We start from the raw sequence: 21263 nt of genomic DNA, 5'->3' as shown, positions 1-21263 counted from the left end.
TTTAGAGTGAATGTGAGTGCAAATGGTTGTCTTTCCCTGTGTGTTAGCCCTGCGACAGACTGGCGACCTGTCCAGGGTGTATCCCATCTCTCGCCCTATGACAGCTGGGATAGGCTCCAGCACTCCCCGCGACCCTGAAAAGGATAAGCGGAAGCGAATGGATGGATGGATGAAGTTGTGGGTTAGGATGTAACTACAGTCCGCCCAATCTCATAACAAAGTGTCTATTTTTTTTATCTTCCTGGACTCAAAATGTCTTTTTTTTTGTCTCAGCGAGGCTGAATTTGTAAGCAATATGTTTCAAAAGTAAGTATACTTCATGTCATAATCATGAAGAAAGTGGGGAAGTGCAATCATTGCAACCAAGAAAGCGAAAGCATAATTTAGTTAAACTTCTGTTCAGAAACAAATCAATTTCAAAAACCATTTTCAAAAATAAGGCAATGCTGGATTCATTGGATCAAAGATGATTTCACAGTGTCCTATGATGTTGATATTTATGTGTAATATTTTTTCTATGTTGTATTTGAGGTATCAACCCATCCATTTTATTCAATTTAGGGTCATCGGTGGGGTTGAAGCCTATCGCAGATGTCATAGGGCAAAAGGTGGTGCACAACCATTGATAATCATTGATGCTCACAATCAGACCTTTTGACAGCTGCTAATTTAGGCTAACATGCATGCCTGTGGACTGTGGGAAGAAGCTGGAGTTCCCAGAGAGATCGAACACACGCGTGGGGAGAACATGCAAGCCACATACAGAAAGGCTCCGGCAGAGCAGCGGATTCAAACTCAAGATCTTCTTGCTGTGAGACGACGGTGCTAACCACGGCATCACCATGTTAAAACTTTAAATATTTAAATATTTCTCATACCACAATCTTCCCTAAAATAGGCCCAGATGATCTCCTTTCTCAAACCTGCAAAACTGAGATTGATTGTTTATTGTTTATTTCCAAAAAATATTAATTAGCTACAACACTGGTTTGGTGCCTGGACCCTATTTTGGGTTATTATGACAGTGACTGATGAGGGGTGGTAGAGAAATGAGATTTGCCTAAAAAAATTGAAATAATATATAATATTTTTTTTAAAATTATGTAATAAGTCTTCTGTCTGGTAAAACCGTGAGAATCTCAGTGCCAACAGCGTCAAACTAACTGATGCAATCTTTATGAAGGATTTTATTTTCTTTTTAAATTTTCACAAACATTTTTCTCCCAATCTTCACCAAAATTGACACAGAAACGTTTCAGACCAAGCCTCGCACGCGTTATAGGATGGATTGAAACGGTTTTGCACCCTTCTACATATGAAGTGAGCTCATATTATTTTTGCAACTGCTTATAGCAAACTAGCTGTGTGGTTTTGAAATGACTATATAACAGTGGTTTTCCTATCAGTAATTACAGCCACAGTTTTAACATTAGGTCAGGTACCCTTCTGAATTCCTCAGTCCTCTTATCACTGTTTATAGCTGTTTTTCTTTATTTTTTCTGCCCTTTTTAAGGAAATCCTGCTGTTTTGATCCTCAATATATCAATTATGTTTTGTGTTTAGTAGGCTTATCTAGTAAAATCCTATGATATTGAAGTTTTTATCATTTTAGATACGTAGCCTGTCTTTATTTTGTCCTCAGGCTGCACTTTATCCCTCTTTTAGTATATTTTCACTGTGTACATGTGCATACTCCTGTTCAGGGCTAGTGGGAATTGTAAATTTGTTTTTTCTCAGACAGATGAGCTTCAGAATATAGATGCACGGGTTCCCCAGTGCCGTCTGGAGTGCAGACATGTCGCTTGTAGCTTGTCATGGCCATTGACTGAGACCTTGTAAAACTCACTCCAGTGTCCAGTGATGCAAGGCACCAGTCAACATTTTTGACTCCTGTTGACCGTCTCTGATTTAAAAAGGGTGCCAGCAGACCACTTGTTTGACCAGTACAATGTTCTGTCTGTCTGCTGGTTTGATACAGTCCAGCCCCTTATTCAATTTCCAACCTCCATTTGGTTTCCAACAACTTGCATCAATGTAAGTGGCTGCTGTGATTGGTAATACAAGCATTTCCTTCCTGGCATGCTTCAGTTATTGGCAAGAGATTAAAAACAACAAGATATGAGAGATATTTGGCCTGACAGCATTCACAAGTAAAGCCTAGTAAGAGATGGGGATGCTGCTGGTTTCATCACACAGCTCCAGAGAGTTTGAGGTGAAAAAAAATTCATTACTATCAAGTTTTAGTGATTGCAAACAGACCGACAGGGAACATAGTTGATATTGATTTGCTGAGGCTAAGAATAATGTTCAAAGGCATCAGGCATCAGGGAGTGGGCTGGTCTGTTTCATTAAGTGTAAACATTTTCAGCTAAGAAATAGCTCGAAATGAGAGAAATCTATAGCAATGGCTGATGGTATAGATAGAAAGCCAATGAGAAAAGAAAGAGCAAACAATTCATGTTTTTCTTTTTTCCTTTTTTTTTGTTTTAAATTCCTCAAGCTATCTCTTTTGCTCTGCAGTCAGCTCAGGATAGACGAGCGTGTTTGCTGGATGATGGAGCTTTTCAGTCGTGATGGTGGCTGCATTCCCTGCATTTGGCTCTGACATGAAACTATGGCTAGTAGCCCCTGATACTCTCTGCCATAGCACTGTGGGGACAAGGATGAAACAGCCACCACTGCTTTAACTCTGATTCCAGTAACAACACCCACATAAGTGGCCTATATGGGATTTTAATAAGTGTTTGAGCAAACAGGCACTTGCATCTGCTTTTGTTTGATGTGTTTCAAGGGTATAGTAGTATCTGTTTGGCAGAGCGGGCTTCCACCTGCCGAAATATATTGCCGGGATGATAATAGCATTTGACTTCGATTGAGGGTTTTGCAACGGGCAGGGTGTAAATTGTTTCATCTTTGTTTATCAATGTTTTTCCCGTGGTTTTCGGCTAATTGCAGTGCAGAGTGGCTTGCAGAATGCCTATTAGTGCCGTGCTGAGTTGAGAGACAGGCTAGTTAAAAAAAGTGCTCATCACTGAAAACAAGACACAAGCACTCACACACATTTGTATGTAGGCAAATTCTCATCTGCTTTTTTCAAAAGTGCACTTCCATACACAAGTGTGTGCGTATCTAAACACACACACACACATTTGGGCAGTATGACAACAGGAAAGATAAGAAGGACCAATCTTTTGTGTTTGAGCCCACACAGAAAACGAAGCAGTACACGTGAGAGTACATCACTGTTGGGTGCGTGTGTGTGTCCCTGCATTATCTACTGCCTGTTGGTGCTGGTGTTTAAGTGCTGCTGAGAAAGGAAGCAAGAAAGATGGGAGAGAGGGGGAGGTGCAGTGGGAAGAGATAGAGGAAAAGAGTAACGGCAGAGTAGGGGGGAGAAAGCAAGCTTGGGGAAAAGGGGAGGAGAGTTGTCCTGTATCTCCAGAGTCTCCTTCCACAGCCGAGGGGCAGTGACACAGCAGCAGCTGCTTCTGCTTTTCCGAGCCGGAGTAACAGTCATATGGAGCTGAATTTATCCCCCCAGCAACATCTACCAGCAGCCACTATGGACTAATCAGTCTACCAGTCCTGGCTCCAGTCCAGCTCAGGGTGTCTGACTTTTCCCTTCGTCAGGCTTGATCTGTATCGATGATGATATACACAATAGTTACTGCACTCGGTGGGCTGAAACGTACAACACACAGGCAATAATGTCTTACAGACGGGTCAGGTGGCCCCATACAGCAGGGTTAATTCCCTGCCATGGTGGCTATCCTCCTGCACCTCACAAACCCAGTGAATTTGTGGAGGGCTGGCAAAGGGCAGCGAGTGACAAACGAGAGGGGAATACAGAGAGCTGCAGAAGAGAGTATGAGCCTTGTTGGCTTGCTGTTATTTGTGTGCACATGTGTGTGAACTGTGTGATTGTGCGGTAATTAAATCACGCAAGCCTCTGTTTTGTTGCATTGTACACGGAGCCTAGGCTAGCTTGGGTGCTGACTCGATGGGCCAGACTTAATTACAAGGAAAAAAAAGCACAAACTGTAATTACGCACAATCACACCTGCACAGCACTGCCAGCTTTACAAAGGTTGTCCAAACAATGTTCCCTACAGGAACAGTTTAAAATTACTAATAAGAATGCTTAGAGGACGATCCAGCGGTGTTCCCTTATTATCTACTGTATGTATTTGGTTTGGACACTGCCTTAGCCAATATAACCCTGACTGGTTTTGGAGCAAATAAAAAACAGAACAGCAGGAGACTGTCAGCAAAATGTGTCGTGGCTATTATGATAATATTTTTATGTCTCTAGTGGGGTGAAATCTGTCTCATGTGCACCTCTAGCCCTTGCCCAACTTAGACAACACCATAATGAGCGGGCAGCATATAGCTGTACAAACAGACATATGGTGACACATAATTGAAAACAACTTGATGACATCTACACAAAGGGTGACTCTTTGCACAACACAGAAGTAGACGCACATAACGAGGCCCTTGATGTACACCACAAGCTGTGTTTGGCAGATTTTCAGACAGTCTTTTTTTGTTTGTTTTTCCAGATGATCTCAATTCATTTTGCTTCTTAACCAGCAATGGCAGACAAGTCAACCAGCAAGGCAAGCCTTCCTGTCATCCTGGTACACTGATCTGTCACTCACTTGCTAACAGCTCTTCAACCCAAATGAAAAATGTCTTAAAAGCTATTATTAATGTTCACCATTCTTTTGCAATCTGATGCAAAATACTATTGCTAAGTACAGAAAAAAAGTCAACTTTAGTGTGAACCTATAAATGAGAAAAAATGAGGCAAAAGCTGACATAAACCATCTTGCAGTTGGTGCAGCTTAATACTTTTTCACATAGTTTGTCAGTGGAAATCTACTGCAGCAAATGTAGCGTACATCAGCCAGCCTGTGTAGCCTGTATATAAAAGATGTACATAGCCACATTTTGAACATTGCTTTTCAGAACCTAAACTGACAAAATTTGGATTACAAGATGAATATAAACACTAGCAAACTTGTTAAGTAGACTTCATCCATTAACTGTATGGATGTATGGTTGTATCCCACAGATAGAAACAAATGGTGATTAGTGATAAGTGGCTCAGACTAAGATAATAACACAATCGCACTGTTTGAAACGAGAGCAGAAACTTCTTACGATGGGCTCTACTTCGAAGCAGCACATATTGTTTGTCAGATAACTGCTTCAAAAGGCACTGACACAAAGAGCAATAACAAACAGAGGTCCAGTTCGGTGACTTGAATTTGTAGAGGTGTGGCACAGCAAACAGCTAACGCCTGTGTAGGCACAACCGCCAGGCAATGAGAAAACACTCGTGATTTTTATCTGTCGCAAAATCCAAACGGGATTTGGTTATTTTGCTGGGAGAAAGAAACTACAGGGATTTCATGGCTGAAGTCTATAGGGATTCCTCAAGTGGCCTCTTCAGGAACTGCACTTTTTGGCACTTGAGCGTTTTGGATTCATTTTTCAGCCCTGGAGGTTGCAGCTTGAGTGAAAACCATTTCAGTTAGCCAAGCTTGTGGAATAGATTATAGGGGCTTTTAAATGCTTCATGCACAGAATGATAGCATAGGTTTCAGGTGAGCAGTGTGGCAGCAAATAGTGAGCAGATCACTGACAGCTTAAGTACACCGCCATGATTGAAAGGGCGCATTGGATATACGCTGCTGTTAGGGGAGTATGTCATGTGGGTGTGAAGGAGGATCAACTTGGCTGTTTGAACTACCGGGCAGCTTCTGTTTCACGTAGCTCCAGGTTTGCTTTTTAGCTAATAAAAAGTGATGCCTTACTGATTCTACTGATTCACACTCTACACATTATTTACCAACTCTTAATCTTAAATGGAAGCATCTGCTATTTTTCTCATTCCTGTTCTTTGCATTCATCACCCATCTGTATCCCTCACTAGTGTAATCACTAGTGTAATAACAGAACTCCAAAATGTGAGAAATGCCATAATGCCTTCTCTCTTCTCTACTAAAACCTTTCCTGGCTTCAGTAATGCTAAATTAAAAGCAGCACAAAGTGATTCATGGTTCTTGAAATCATATCCCCGCTGACACTTCGCTGTAACTCGTAGACTCCTCTTTACTCACAAATGCAAACATCCACTGTCACACAGAGGCATAAACCAACACGCATTTAAAAACACACACACACACTGCAAAACACACACTTAAGACTAATCCAGACATACAGTACTCACATACTGCGCATTCACAAATTAGAAGAAATCAACTCATCTAGAAAATACACACATGCACGCATGTAAAGAAATATACACAGAAAGCATCTTGTCCAGTGTGCATACTCGCAGTAATAATATAACAAGATGGAAATGTGAAACACATTCTAAATGTGGACAAACATGGAATATTGCTGTTTATTTCCCTTTTAATAGTATTACACAGCAGAAACTGCAGCATTGCTGTGACACCCTCGTTATCCATGGACGTGTGTATGTGGCCAAATGCATTCACAGCCAAACACACATGCTGACAGATTAATGTGAATCCTTGTTTTGCTGACAGTCCGAGCATTTAAACGAGCGAGGTTGTGCATGTTGTAAGCTGTTTCCTATAAGTGCCCTGAAAAATGTAAAAATGGAACACGCATACAGACGTGCACTTCCTGTCTCTACCTCCTCACAAGATAAAGCCATTGAGAAGTCTGCATGAAAATGTGAAAATGGGTTTACTCTCCTACTTAAAATCACCATAAAGGAAACAGTCTCAGTGGGATAATATAGCATATTAATGTTTATGGACACTTAAATCCTCTAGAGCCTCTAGCTACAGCACATTACCTTGTTCTCTTCATTTTTGTATGTGATTCAGGTTTGGCCTGTGCACCTCAGAGAACATATATGCAGCTGCAGAGCAACAATAACATGCATGAATTAGAAATGAGGTTGACACAGAGATGTAACAGATCTTCTGAGTTTCATTCTGCAACACTCCCCTTATATTGCAGCAAGTAAATATGACTGTAGGATAGGTAAGGTTAGAGATAGATATTTATATAGAGGAAAAGAATCTTAAAAAGAGCGCAAAGCATGTATTTATGCACAATAGTTCATTTCAAGACCAGAACATATTCATAATAAACTAGCCATGAGTGTTTACGGTAGATACTGTGCACTCAGTCTGTAAAACTATAATCAAGGACTCAGAGCAAAAGCACTGCATTTCACTCAGTTCTTCATCAGGCTCATGGCTAAAGGAACACTACTTTTAGGCTGGTTACATGGATATCTGGACATAATAAATTTAAACCAAACTACTTTTTCATATTCTTTGTGCCCCCTGAAGTCATGAAAGATTATATTTTAACTTATGCACGCAAAATACGCACAGGTTTTAGAAATGTCTTTAAGCACATACTGAGGTCTGAAGAAATGAATATTTCCCTATTCATTTTTTTCCCAAAAGAAAAAAAAAACCCTCACTCTTATTCCATCCTGAGGCGCCAGAAATTAAAATTTAAATAGAGACATGGATTCATGTCTGAAACTTAAAATGTTTACAGGTTAAATAAAATATGAAGTATACGTTTAGAACGTATACATAGACTTTTCTACAGGGCCTCGCCCAACGACTGTGTTATTTGTAAAACACGGCAACATTAGGAAATGGGATGCAAACTGCAGTTTCTCTTCTAAAAAAACAGACATGCCCCCAACATCCACTCTGCTCCCCTGAGGTCTTGTAGCAGTAAACAACATTAGTACCTCCACCCCTGTTTCTGGGAAAGACCAATAATTATTTAAACTTCACATATACACATTATTACCCAAACCACAATCTGTTCTTGGCCCTTTCTAACCACTGTTGACCATACTTAACCATATATTAGAACAAATCTCTCTACATCTACCCGTGGTTAGAACGTAAGCTGCAGACATCAAGGCATGCACCTAAAAAAAGACAAGATTCTCTTCACCACAGGCCAGGCCACTCCACTTGAGCTGATTGATTTCCCATCAGTTCTATATCCCTGATAACTGCATGCCTGGAGGGCTGCAATGGCTCCAATATTTCACTTCTATATACCCGCACAATCACACTCTCTTTAAAGCATTCAGTGCACAAGCATGTGTATATGCGGTGCGTGGGTGGGTATATGGGTGGCATTAAAAAATGTAGGTGTGCTGTGCATGCCGTTGTGTGAGGGGAACAGCACTAGCTGCTAGTTACATGGTGACATTTGTGGTAATGACATGCCAAACATTTCTGCATATACGCAGGACAAGAGGCAGATTTGCATTCTGCTCCTGCTACAGGTCCCTTTATGTTTTTTTTTGTCAACAATCCTCCACTGGAGCAAATTAGTGAGCTGCGAGCAAAAAAAACATCCACAGTCAAAGCAGAGATTAAAAAAAAACCCAAAACAAAATCTTTAACCACCATACAGATGGTGCAGGTGGAATTTTATGCTACCACAACAAAGCTTGGAGTGATTGTTTAAAAATTCACATGGGTACATTTGTTTTCTCCTCCAGCCACACTCTGAGATTTGAAGTCTTTGATTTATAAACGTCCAGTGTAGCTGCTTTATGAGATGCTGAGCAGATTGCCAAATTGCCCTCTAACAGAGAAAGTGCCATTTAGGGTGGCAGTGATTTTTTTAAAGGCTGGATCTAATCATATCTTGGTTCTAGCAGTGTTAAAGTGTGGAACAGACAGAAAGATAAACTTCTTATCTTCCATTCAGGGCAATTTGCTTCTCTGCTGGAATAACAGCCGTTATTTAGCTCTAGCTGTGACCCTTACCTAGTTACCTTTGCAATTTGTATTCTTCCCAGAGCCGTCTTGGTCTTTTTCTCTGTGCATAACATTATCTCTGAGAACGGTGCAGACAAAACGTTTAAAACTGGATCATTTAAAGGCGCCTTTTCTACAGTGTGAAATACTAGCTGGTTTCTATCAGATAAAACTGTGAATATACTCCATACTCCCCCCATCGCACAGTTCTTTAACCTAGGTTTAGATAAAAGCTTGACTAATACTTAAAAACCAAATGAATTTTCTGGGTCCTCAGGGAAAACCAACAACTGTTAATTGAAAAGGCTAAATGTGTGAACGCTTTCCCCTTGCCTAATATTGACACCCACTGGTTTGTGTTTTCAAGAAAATCTGAAAAAAAAGCTTCCAAGTACAACAAATGATGAATATTTACTCATGATTTTCCTCAGTGCACTATGCAAACGTTTATATTTTACAGTAGTTCAGGCTCCAGTTTTGTGCTGTTTGTGTGTGTTTGTGTGTGGGATGTGGTGATTAGAGAGTGAGGAAAGCAAGCCTGGAAAGTGGTACCAGTATTTTTCCAACTGCTGTGCCTATATTAGCGTAGATCATGCAGCAATCCATAATGCATGGATCGTTAACAAGGCTGGTATTTTTGATCCATAATTAAGGAATATATATTCAAAGGGTTTTTCAGAGTTAAACACGATGGCTGCATGCTGCTTTTCGCCTCTGTCTCTCCCAGGCCACGTTATTGTACAGTATTGTAGCTATCGATTCACTGTGCCATTTGGCTATTGATTGGAGTGGGTGCCATTATGTCAGTGAGATTATAGCCCTCCGAAGCATAGCGATACTGGAGTGCAAAACCAGTGGCAGGGAACCGGTGAGACGAGCTGTGTGCTCACTGCATCAGATGCAATAGCAGCTGTGTTTCGGCTAACGACACTGAGCACAGCAAAGCAAGGCACAACACAGAACCACACAGTTTAGCGTAGCACGCTTTGCCCAGTAGAGCCTAGCACAGGAAAGACAGAGCACTCTCACGAATCCCGTTTCTATCTTTGCAATAAGACGTAAAGAAACACACCTAGGAGGGAATAACCACACTTCTGCGGACACGCAGATTTTATACTGATGAGGCTCACTGTGGCCCAGTATTCTGTGTGACAGCCATTGCTCCCTGACTGTCTTCTGCTGACCATTCAAATTGCCCACAACTCACCATGTGGCGGGGTGAGGGGGAGAGGATTTCGATTAGGAAGGGGGAGTGATGTGGAGTGAGGAGGGTGAGTGGGTGTTCACTGCCTGTGCCTGTTCGGCGGCCTTCAGATCGGCCCATCGTGTATTTATAGCAATATGGGATCTAATTGCATTTCTAGCAAAGGCCTGAATTTTAAGAGACGCCACAAATGGAATTCTGGGCATGCAGAAACATGATCCACTGTGCAATGAGCATGTAAAATGCATACTCATGAAAAGCAACGCGGTTCTGCAATCTATGTAATGCAAAAAAAGAAAAAAAAGAAGAAAAATCTAAAGCAAAGCCCATCAACAAGCTGTGTTGTGGATGCCAGTGTGGACTCCCAACTGCTGACCCTAAGGCTGTGGTTGTGCCGTGCCATGTTTCTCAATGAGGCATGGTTTGAGACAGTGTGAACAACCCCAGTTGAGAGGTAACCCTCTAGGTGGCAAATGAATGTTAAACTGGCACTGCTTTCATGGTACAAGAAAATGAAATGCCTCAGGACAACTGCCCTGAACTCAGAGCATCTCATGTTCACTGCAGCCACTGCAATTTTCAACAAAATAAATGCAGTTTACAGAGAGGTAAAAGGCAATTCTGGGGTGTGCCCTCTGTAGGGCCACTATTAAAATTCAAATTCATGGTCTGTTTATTGGATAATAAATTGAGCATGAAAGATTAATTTGCATTTAGTTCATCATCCCAATGATATAGAGCAGCAATTTCTATACAGTGGTGCCCAGAGCTTAATAACCCAGAGGCAACACTGGCATATCAATATATGCTTTCTTTCTTTCAAGGACACGGGAGTGGAGCCCCGTGGCAACATCTCCGCTGTGATTCACACTTCTTGCTTCCTCCCACTTAATTCTTGTCACTCAGAGTCTGAGCCGACATATCAGACACACTTAACGCAGTGCCGAGAGTTATCACACATTCAGTGTAATCAAAATCCTAATGAACATCATTAAAATCAAGGCTTTAAAAACTGAGGCTTACATCACTGTGAGTTTACACACAGTCGGAGAGTATGCATGTGTGTGAGAGTGTGTCTGAAGGGCTAACAGAGCCTGTTGGAGTGCTGCAGGCAAAAAAAAAAAAAAAAAGCCACCAAAAACCACAGGGGTCACCTCTTATTCAAAGCAGCCCTGACACTGGCATTTTTCTTCTTTTACATTTTGAAAGCTAATTTCTTCGTGCAAAAGAGCTGCAGCCGACAGATCAAGCAATGCATGGAGTGAACAAGCTGGGTGGTCACATCAAGTTTAAGCACCAGTCTGGAAACCAAAAGGTCACGTGGTTAATCCCAGCAATGGCTAATGTGCTGCTTAGATTAAATGGGTATTAAAAAAAAGAGAAAACCTTTAACGTGACAATATTTGCTATCACTTGACACATTTTTTAAAGGCCTGTGGGTTTTATTCATGAGTGGGGCAATGATTAATATGCTTATTATTTTAATCTATGAGGCGTAAGAAAGTTTATGAAAAAGGCCTTTTAGTCTCAGCTCCACACACAGTCCACCCCCCAAATAACATCTTACTGTTACATGACATACAGGAAAACAGCATGTATTCAAACTTCAAAGGTTTACAGTTTGAGCTCATGGACTGATTTTGTCCTCTTATATACACTCCAATAATTACCAAACTATAGTTCTGACTGGTAGCTAAAGAAACTGGTTATCACACACCTATAACTATACAGCCTAACACACACTTTAATCATCTGAAGCTTCACAGTGGTTACACCTGCAAGATTAACCTTTGGAGTCATCGGGTTAAAGCCACGGCTGGTGGCTTGAAAAACTCAGAAATGAGGCGAGAAATTGAAACCGAGGCTTGGTCTCTCCGAAAAAGAAAGAAATATTGAAGTAAATGCGTGTGTGCTAAAAGGGAGGAGCGCCTTTCTTTCTTGTGCCCATTATCAAATAGAAAGGCTAAAATATCGATGAGGTGGGAAAGCACAGGGGTCGTGAGGATTAACAGTCGCGTGCTGTGGGGGCGGTGTGAACGTCTATGTGTGTGTGTGTTGGGTGCGGAGGCTGGTGGGGGCCTCTGAACACGGATGGACTGATTTTCCGCGCAGACCGGAGGCACGAGCCGCTGCCGCTGCCGCCCGGGCACACGCTGACTCTTCAAAATAAACAGCTGCCTTAAATGAAACCGGCGGGGGGGGGGGAACGGAAGCCCCCTGCTTATCGAAGCATGGCGACAAATCTAATCATTCAAATAGCTGTAGAAACAAGTAATGCTTGGCAATTACTTTAGTAGCTCCCCCCCACCCCCCCACACACACATAGCACGAATTCCTTTAAAGGAGCGCCTAAAATAAGCCCCCCAAAAAGAGTCTGAACAAGAACGAGAGAAAGTGGCAGAACTGGGAAAGCTTTACACCTACCAATCTTTTTTAAACTTACTAGCGAGGAAACTGTGCTTTCTGTGATTTCAACCTCTCAGCATCACCGTTTTAATGTCTGGCATGTGCGCACATCCCGCTCTGAAGCAGCGCTGAGACAAGTGATAGCACGTTCAGGAGTCATTTGGTCTCCTTTTAACCTGCTCTTTCCCGTCACCGCCGTGAAGATACAAGGCAGAAGGGCTTCTGCTAACTCCTGCTGGCTTACCTCCACTGGACGGTGAATCGCTGCCCCGGGTGCTGAAACGCTTAGTCTCTGTCCAGGGTGCTGAATTTCATTGCGGGTTCCGGAGAGGCTTTGTAAATCCGCTGCGAGGAGGTGCCGGAAAAAAAAGAAAAAAGAAAAAAAGAAAAACGCCGGTCCAACAACTGCTGCCGCCGTTAAGTTATGTTAAAGAAAATCCTATTCCCAGCTGCCTCTCCAGCACAGCGCAGACAGGAAGAGACGCGGAGCGACTGTGGCTCGAACACGTATGCAAAATTGTTCATTCACATTTAAACGGTGAATGCTGCAAGTGTAGCCTGCTGGCTAAATGGAACCGTTTTGGCAAGTGTAACTGCTGAGGCTTCTTGGCTAGTTGCTTCTTCCTCCGGATAGGCTTAACCACCTCTCTCTCTCTCTCTCTCTCTCTCTCTCTCTTCTATTCTCCTCGCTCTATCAATCACTGTTCAGTTCTAATATGTTGGAGTGACAAGTAGGAAACCAGTATCCCAGTATTGTATAGCTTACAATAGACATTACTGCCAATTCTTAAACAGAAAATCATTTGGAATTAGCCTCATTGGTCGTGATGTGATAAAGAAACGTTCAATTTGATTTAATTCAGTGCGACTGTGCACGAAAAGAAAAAGTCTCCTCCTGCTTATAAGCTCTCTAAGTCTCTCTCTCTCTCTCTCTCTCTCTCACTCACACACACACACACACACACACACACACACACCAGGGAGAAATGAATTGAATTTATGGTCAATTTATTTATGTAGAGGGAACAGCCATCTGTTTCGGGCCCCTCCTGTCCTGTCATTTAGTGTGTTTGCCCCCTTTTTATTTAAGAGTGTTACAGTTTTTCCACAGGAAATTTTAGTAGCACATCAACACCGGAAAGGGGGGAATTGAGGGAGGGTTCAATTAGAATAGGTATGGCAGCAGGGTCTGAATAACAGTATTATAAGAATTAGTGTTACAAGTATAATTGAGATTTGTGTGACTATAAACTGGCAAAGTCTATTTGGGAGCACCGATAACATGCGGTCACTGCTAGGACACAGACACTCATCAAGTCAGCGTGTTTCATTATCTGCAGTATATGAAGTCAAAAAGCCTTCTGTGTGGAGTGAAAGTAAAAGACTAATATTATTCACATTAAGTGTGTCCTGGTTTTGGGTTTCAGTTGATCTAGGATGATGCTTTATTTCCTAGTTCTCGTCCCTTATGTTTTCTCTTTCCACTCGCCTCCTGTTTTCTTATCTGTGTCTCTCTGTTTGTCATTTCCCAGATTACTCTGTTCCCTTCTTCTTGTGCCCCTGTTTTCATACTTACTTTCTTTCTCTTTCACCTCAACTGAACTACACTTTGCTACTCGGCATGGTCTTCTGCTGCTGTAGCCCATCTGCTTCTCGATTCCATGTCTCATTGGGGATGCTCGTCTGCAAACCTTGGCTGTAAAACTCTTTTTGAGTGACTTTTACTTTCCTATCAGCTCAAACTAGTCTGGACATTCCCTGCTGACATTTGATATTGACAAGGTATTTTCACCGGTGAGAGAACCGGTGCTCACTGGATTTTTTTCTCTGTTTCAGGTCATTCTCTGTAAAGCCTAGAAATGCTTGTGTGGAAAAATCCCAGTAGATCAGCAGTTTCTGAATTACTGATACCAGCCACGTTCGAGTCACTTAAATCACCTTTATGTCCCATGCTGATGCTCAGTGTGATCTTTAGCAGGTCACATGCCGTGTCTGCATGCCTAAATGCACTGTGTTGCTGCCAGCCAATTACCAGAGTTATTAGGATGCATTTTCTGGATTTTCTGGGAACCATGACTATCTGCTCACCCTTCCCATGTATGTTGCTGTGTTTCACTGATTAAGTAGAAACTATGATCCAGACCGAGAAGGATCAAAGCCATTAAGATCCACTGGGATCCGTGGATATCTCCCCAAAATTTTACAGCAATTAACCAAAAACTACAAAGGTCAAACACAAAGTGGTGTTAAGATAAAACATCATGAGGTTTCCCATCCTCTGGGGTCCATGATTGTTTGCTAAAAAGAAAAGAACACATCTGAGTCACAGTGGTTGACAAGCTAAATTTGCTATCCACTGAGCCATGCAGGTGAAAATGTTAACCATGATTTAGTCACTGAAATAACTCTTTAATAGCAGACAACGGTATGAGACAGATGAAACATGAAGTATATTACATAATACCTTCAGATAAAATGATGAGTTCACAGCCGAGTTAGTTGGATGCATTAGCGGTTGTCCTTTAGCAATATCAGACTTGGAATGAGATTGCCTGGGTCCAAACCTTTATATGAGTCCTCTCCACTGAGTTGACAAGGCTAATATGAGGCACTAAAACTGTTAAAAAGAATAAGGTCACTAACTCCATATCAGTTTACACAGACATAGTATAGTTGGCGTATGGATAAAGATGCCTTCAAGAACAACTAGAGTCCAGATTGAGGTGTCATACACAGTATAGGCCGTGCTTGTGAGGTTTGCAACAGGAACATTGTAATGTTTTTTTATCAGGGATTTGGCTGTCCCCGTCTTTGTGGAGGAGAGGTTTCTGCTCTGTCTCATTAGATTTCAAAACCACATCCATATAGAGTGACTGTGCACAGCTACTTAAAATCAAGTAGGCATAGAAAAACCCTCCTGCAGTCACTCGTCATTTTAAAGTTATTCAGAACTCACACATACCAGCATCATACTGAAAGTAATTTTCAGTGATTAGGGTTTTCATAAGCCAATCAGTGCCGATTAGACTCGGGTATAAAGGGAGATGTGAGGTGACTGGCTGAGTAACCTTTGATGGATGAGATCACTTCGGCCCAAGTCAAAGTGAATGTAGGATGAGGTGTGTTAAATATTGAGGATCCCCCACCACCCCCTCATTCGACAGTTAGATCTCTAGCTCCAACTTCAGCGTTATGTAATGTTGTTTCCTCGTGTTTTGTGGGGTTTTTGTGGGCACTTTAAAAATCCACCAGGGCCTTTTTGTATGCAAATAAGTTCAGAACATTATATACACTCCTACAGAATCCCATTATAGTCTCCTTTAGCACCAATTAGTCATCACAGACTGCTATAATTATCATGGTGATATGGAGTACAAATACACATTTTTTTAACACTATACAGTATTATCTGGGAAGTCTTGTTTTTACAGAGAAGTGTACAAATAACCACTAAAACTGTGGGTGTAGACTTTATAATACATTAAAATTACAGTAAAGATTAGAATATCTGTACCACTGTAAGGTTGGCCAATCTCATTTCCACATCAAAATACAAATAAAGCAGGAGACACAATGGTAAAACGCGGCACTGTAGGTCATTCCACAATGTAGTGCCCTGTGTTTGATAGAGTTGTAGCAGGTAATTTTGGCAGGGATGTGTCTCTTTAGACTAGATCAGTGTTGTATTTGTGATTAGTGACTGAATGTGATCCTTACAAAAGAACTGGCACTGACAATTCTTCCTATTATTGCAGCTGAATGCGGTAAGGAACTAAATAGAGCCTCTAAAGAAAGCTGTTGAAAGGAGTATTTATTAAAACCGCTCAAAGTATTGCCTTTGTTTGCACCTCTAATCTATACTTTAATAATAACAATGTATCTAACAACAGTGAAAAAATAATCAGTTATCTGCAACAATATAGAAAATTGTCTCCCTTTGAAAATGATATTATTAGCACATTGGACTATTATAACAAATGCTTCATTGTGTGAACCCTTTTGCTGTAACTGTGGTTGAGCAAAATTCACCTAGTTTATGTACTATAACATAGCAGAACTTTCAGTTTTTCATTATCATGAGCAACATGATGCTTGTGGGTTTTTACTTTGGTTTTTATTTTTATTGTATAGATGGAGCTGATACACTAGAATGCTCAAATATGAACTTGAATGGCATCCCATTTTTCATCCATAGGGTTTTATATGACGGCAGCCCATCCTTTTGCAGCTATAACAGCTTCAATTCTTCTGGGAAGGCTTTCTGCAAGGTTCAGGAGTGTGTTTGTGGGAATGTTTGACCATTGTTTTAGAAGCACATTTGTGAGGTCAGACCCTTATGTTGGATGAGAAGGCCTGGCTCACAGTTTCTGCTCTAATTCATCCCAAGGGTGTTCTGCCGGGTTGAGGTCAGGACTTGCTTTGTGCACAGTCATGGTGGAACAGGATGGGTCCATTCTCAAATTGTTCGTACAAAGTTGGGATAATGAAATTGTCCAAAATGTCTTGGTGTGCTGAAGCTTTAAGAGTTTTTTTTTTTTTTTACTGGAACTACGGGACAGAGAACAAACACTGAAAAACCCCCACCAAACTTTACACTTGGCAAAATGCAGTCAGACAAATAGGTTCTTTGGCAACTGCCAAACCCAGACCCATCCATCTGATTGCCCTATGGAGAAGCACAATAAATCACTCCAGAGAACACGTCTCCCCTGCATGCTTTACACCACTGAATCTGACACCTTGCATTGCGCTTGGCAATGTAAGGCTTGGATGCAGCTGCTCGGCCATGGAAACCCAATCCATGAAGTGCTGTTCTTGAGCTAATCTGAAGTGTGGAGGTGTGTAGTGATTGACCTTGCAGAAAGTTGGTGACCTCTGCGCACTATGTGCTGCAGCATCCATTGATCCTGCTCTGTCATTTTACTTGGCCTGTCACTTTGTGGCTGTTTTTTCAATCACTTCCACTTTGTTACAAAACAATTAACAGTTGACTTAGAATATATAGTAAAGAGGAAATTTTACGACTGGACTTGTTGCACAGCTGTCATCCGATCACAGTACCACACTGGAATTCACTGAGCTCCTGAGACCGACCCATTCCATGCCTATGTGCTTGGTTTTATATACCTGTGGCCATGGAAGTGATTGGAACACCTGAATTTAATGATTTGGCTGGATGAGTGAATACTTTTGAGCAATATAGTGTAACACTGCCAATAAATTCTTTACCCTCTTCCCTTCTTCTTCTTCTTTTTTTTTTTTTTGCTGTTTCCTTTATGAGTTGCCACAATGTATCATCTGTGTCCACACCACCCTATCCCTGTTATCCTCCTGTATCACACCAACCCTCTCCATGTCCTCGTTCACTGCATCCATTACAGCCTTCTCTGCGGTCTTCCTCTTTCTTTGTTTCTAAAGCTATTAGCCTGAGATGTCACTCTGATGTACTGATTTTTGGTCACTCCCAACAAAAATGTTAACATCTGCCACATGTCTTTTTGTCAGCACCACCGTCTCCAAATCATACACCATAGGAAGTCTCCCTACCGTGTTGTAAACATTCCCTTTCACTCTTGCTGTTATCCCTCTGTCACATATCACTCTTAAGACTCACCTCCATCCACTCCACCACGCTTACACTTTCTTCTTCACCTCTCTTGCTTTGGATGGATGCACCCCAGGTATTTAAACTCATCTAGCTTCACTACATCTACTCCTTGCGTCTTCACAGTTACACCTGTCTCCTTCTCATTCACACACGTGTATTCTTTCTTGCTTCTATTGAGTTTCATTCCCCTTCTCTCCAGAGCATATCTCCACCTCTCAAGCTTCTCTTCTATGTGCTTCCTACTCTCGCTGCAGATCACAATGTTGTCTGTAAACATCATAGCCCACTGAGACTCCTGTCTGACTTCATCCACATTATCAACTTGTCTATCGCCACTGCAAACAAGAACAGGCTTACAGCCAAATTCCATAATTCTGATCAGTTTGTCAGCACAGCTGTTTTATTATCCCTGAACACGGTTTCCAAACATAATCAAAAAGTCACGGCTCAAAGTGTGTAAAAGGTTAACCGTCATGAATTGGATGTCATTGTTTTGTAATGTGCAACTGTCGGTAAGACATGCCAGCACTGATGAAAGGGACAGATAAAGTTAGAGAAGTACAAAGCCAGAGGATTTGACAATTTGGAAGTCTTAACTGAAAGGGGTTGTCGATTTCCACCCCTGTTTGTAAATGGTTTGTGTTATGTGCATTTTAGATGCGTTCTGTTTTTTTAACAGCATTTCATACGGATATATAAATGAACATAAAAAATGAATAAAATAATAATGTATCATATTTTATTAGCTTGTTATGTGCCTTGTATACAAAAGGTACAAAATTATGAAGATTAGTGAATTAAGAATGTAAAGTAGCACAAAGTAGGGCTGCATCAATTAAGTAAAGTGCATCTTAATTGTACTTAAGTACACAAGTGAGAAAATGCACTGTTGCATTCTAACAGTTCCTGGCATTTGAGGATAAACATACTAATAAAATATCTGTATCATTATTAATCAGAAAGCACTGCACTGTTGAACTAGATGAAAATAAATCTGTTGTGCCTTATAGAAGCCTTGGCTCAGCCTCACTGAGGTAAGTATGTGGGTGTTTCAGTTTCTTCTGCCAGACAGCAAAAAGCAGCAGTTTCTGTGTAACTAGATATTTTGGTATGCGCCCCTCATGTGCCAAAAAGTTTGCAAATAGCTGCAAACGAGACCACTCTTTTAAAAAGATTCTTGAAGGCTTAATGTCCATACAATTAAGATTTCAATAACACACTCTCTTGGAACTTTGTCAGCTTTGTCAACTTTGAATAGAAAAAGAATTCTGTGCAACTTACATCTTGAAATGATTTTTGCCTTTTCTATAATTTAAAAGTTCTTTAACACTGAGAATTGGGTTCAGTCATGCAGGCCCACATCTTAACACATCTATTGATTTGAGTTAGCAATGCATTTTGCTGGTAAATTAGACATTTGTTAATTCTGACTAGCATATAAAAAGGTGTGATTACCTTAATAGAAAGGAACTAAAAGAAAATGTCTCTTTTTGAAATGATGACTTGATGTTATTAAGGGTCTTTTTAAAAATGTATTTAAATAAAATCAGCCTACTTAAGTCTCAGATTTACAGTAGACAAGTATTAATAATAAGAGTAATAGTAGTGATAATGCGTCTTTTTTATGGAGCAGTTGTCGTGTTGCGAAAATTAAACATTTGATGACTTTTTGCCGCTTGGCTGCAGACGTTTTTGTCCTGTCACCGTCATCTTCATTCATATTCACAAGGAAGGGGAAAGCGTTTTAGTCTTTGAACAGTTGTTTAATTTATTGCCAAAACACAGACTTAATTATGACATCCTAATTAAAGGGACCAAATAAAAGGCTCTTCTTCCAGCACAGGCCTTTCCCCCCAGGTTGTTATCTCTGCCTGCATTTCTGTCTCTGCAGCAAAGTAACTGTACAGACGCTGCACTCCCTGCTTTTTTGTTTCACTCTTACATTCAACAGTCTTGAGTCCTGCAGCAAATGTGCACTTTTAACGCTTGATGTGCATGCTGCGACAGCTGCAAGCGACCCTCCAGTGACCACAGGCGTTGATGCTACAGTCTCCTCTGGCCTGGCCTAAATTTACTTGGGCTTGGAACTTAGGTTGCGCCCCCGGGAGCTAAACAGAAACTGGTGTAAATGAGGTTAGAGATTCAGTCAGTGGATTTGTGTGGCCGGCAGCTAGCTCCACAGTTCCAGCCTCTGCCCATCTGCCACTGACCCTTGTTTTGCCAAAAGACCAATTGAGGTTTGAATCTGCCAGATTAGACTGTGGTGACATAATGATTTTGTCCCACATAAGGGTGATTTGACATGCTCTGCTTGCCTGTCTGTTGCTTGCAGGCTTTTCTCCTCAAAACCAGCACTCTGCCTCTGCCTCATTACTGTCAAACACATCAGGAGATTGTTCCTCTGTTTGGTTCACATTAATATACGTGTGTATGTGCAAGCCACCACAAAAGTCTTTATCAGTGCTGTGTGTCACATAGTCTATTTTAATTCCCCTCTTATTGGGAGTCTATTTGTTCTCATCTGCATGACTTCTACTTGCTATCCATTATTCATGTTTTCTCCACACACAACTTGCTTATTCTCGCTTCCAGGCTTTTTCCTCATGTTATTATTTCCCCCCCAGCTTCCCTTCTGTGTTTGCTCTGAGCTGTGCTTTGATGTCACCGCGCCTGCCCAGCCCTGCACAGCTGTCTGGACCAGGTGAGTTGGGATTTATTCAGAGTTTCTTAAGATTTACGTAGTTTAAATTCAGTTGAACTAAAATACTTTTTCATGTGAAATGTTCTCTATACATACAGAACACAGAGAAGAGTCAAATGAAATATTTAATCTCAAAAAAAAAAAAAAGTTCAAATGTAAAGCAAAGAAACCTTGAAATCTCACTTTGAACTTTTTCACAGATACTGATATTTTAGCTTTTGGCTCACGGAAATCAATATGTACACTAAACCTCACTGAGGGTTATTATACCTCAGCAGAGCCCATGTGACTGAGGCTACCTAAAGCAGCACAGTGAGATGAAGCTTTAGTGATCTGCATGGAGAGACTGGGCAGTGTAGTGTAACAAAAGTGTAAAAACATAGCAATGCAGTGTAAGTAAGGGGGCCGCAGTGTTCTGCTTTTTGCTTTTCACAGATACATAATGCACATGAGTACACACTGTTACGCATATTAATGCTCATATACAACACGGGGAATGTAGATTTGTGCTGAACACAGACCTTTACACATTCAGATTTGCATGTCCAT

At 41.2% G+C, this 21263-nt stretch overlaps 1 protein-coding gene across 1 annotated transcript in view; it reads right to left on the bottom strand.

The window, feature by feature from the left end:
• tmem121ab (transmembrane protein 121Ab) overlaps window positions 1-13253 on the bottom strand; it is a 48060-nt gene extending 34807 nt beyond the window's left edge. Inside the window, exon 1 of the mRNA XM_084953967.1 lies at window positions 12650-13253. The gene's annotated coding sequence lies outside the window, so the exon portion shown is untranslated. The remainder of the gene's footprint in view (window positions 1-12649) is intronic.
• Between the last annotated feature and the right edge of the window lie 8010 nt (window positions 13254-21263).

The sequence above is a fragment of the Perissodus microlepis genome, chromosome 15 (genome assembly GCF_051167445.1).
Source record: "Perissodus microlepis isolate ML-2025 ecotype Zambia chromosome 15, ASM5116744v1, whole genome shotgun sequence".
Taxonomy (NCBI): Eukaryota; Metazoa; Chordata; class Actinopteri; order Cichliformes; family Cichlidae; genus Perissodus; species Perissodus microlepis.
Note: the sequence above shows the minus strand (reverse complement) of the source record. Positions and strands in the feature narration are given on the sequence as shown.